Raw genomic sequence first — 1,521 nt, 5'->3', positions numbered from 1 at the left:
GGAGCCCCGCCCGGAGGGCTTGCCGGGGCCGAGGTGTGCGGCCGGGGTGCGCCCCCGGAGCGGCCGCCGCCGGGGCGAAGCAGGAGGTCCTGTTTCCCTGGCGAACCGGCCCAGCTGGCAGCATCCCAGCACAGCGCGGAATCTTGGAGCGAGCCTTCCATACGTGTGAAAAGCCAAAAACATGCATTCTCCCCCCTCTTCTCACTTTGCCATCTCTTAATCTGTTGGTTTTTGAAGGGAAGGCAAAAGTTTTGGAAGTTAACAGAACTCGGTTCCATTTGTTTAGTGCCTCTGTGCGTGTTCAGTGCTAGCTTTGCAATCCACCTGCAATAAAATTTGGGCCCAAGACTCTATGAAATGAAGTAAAAAGGGGACCCCGAAGCTTTTTTTTTTTTTTTAATAAATGGGAATTCTCTCCCCCAATAATTGTTTTGCTTAAAACTTTTGTAAGATGTTTTGAGTATTGTTTATTTTCTAGTGTCTGTGTGGTGAAGTCAAAACACCATGGTTGTATAAGTTACACCTCTAACACTGATATTTTCAACAGAGTATAAACGAACTTTTCTTGACATTCTTCTCATGGGTTAATAGGATAATAGCTGTTGCTAAGAAAACAATGTCGAATTATTATGTGCTTTGGGTTTTTTAAGCATCTTTATTGGTAGACAGTATGTGCACTATCATGGCAGTGAAAGGCCTGTAGTCTTGCAAAAATTTAGGTAGTTCCTATGGAATGGGTAAATGGTGTTTGAGAGAAGAGAGGTGAGGTAGTTAGAGGTGGTTTGTGAAATACAAATACTTCGCACAAGATTTTATTTAGAGTGGATATTTACAGAATTTCATTACATGTTGGTATTATATAGTCAACATAATTTGGATCCAAATGAATGTTTATAGATTTTAGACTACCTGCTGATTTTACAATGAAGTTTTAAAAGTCTGTGGTTTTCCCATTTAAATTAAATCAAGTAAATAAATCAGCTATTTTAAGGATGGCTTTTAGGACCCAAGGCTTCTAAATAACTGAAAATTTTATTTAGTTCACTCTACTGGGCACTCACTGTCAGCTTGTTTATCACAGGCAGGGTATGGTATGCTTGTTTGTAATTATGTTTTGAAATAGAGCAAAGTATCCTTAATCTGTGCAGTCTTCTGATGGTTTTATCTAAGTAATCAGCTATCACAGTTACTAAAAATCAGCTACATGCAGTTTTATCTTTTGAGATAACAAAATGGCTTGAATTAAAGTTAAAAAAACCCTAACACAACAACTTGATGTATCAAGTCATGAGGATGTAAAAAATATGGAAATGTAATAGCTGCTCTTCAGTGTTCAGTTGGTCTTCATTCTGGGAGAGGAGTGAATTTATGTAAAAGTATTCTTTTTTGACACCCTACTTAAGTGTAAACTTTTGTTGTTAAGTTGTAATTAGGTGGACTGATGGAAAAGCTAACAAGGAAAATGCTTTTGGTCGTTATAGAGTGGAGGGATAACAAATATGGGTAAAATGCATTGTAGGT

The sequence above is a fragment of the Corvus brachyrhynchos genome, unplaced genomic scaffold (assembly GCF_000691975.1).
Source record: "Corvus brachyrhynchos isolate BGI_N302 unplaced genomic scaffold, ASM69197v1 scaffold70, whole genome shotgun sequence".
In the NCBI taxonomy this organism is placed as follows: domain Eukaryota; kingdom Metazoa; phylum Chordata; class Aves; order Passeriformes; family Corvidae; genus Corvus; species Corvus brachyrhynchos.
Note: the sequence above shows the minus strand (reverse complement) of the source record.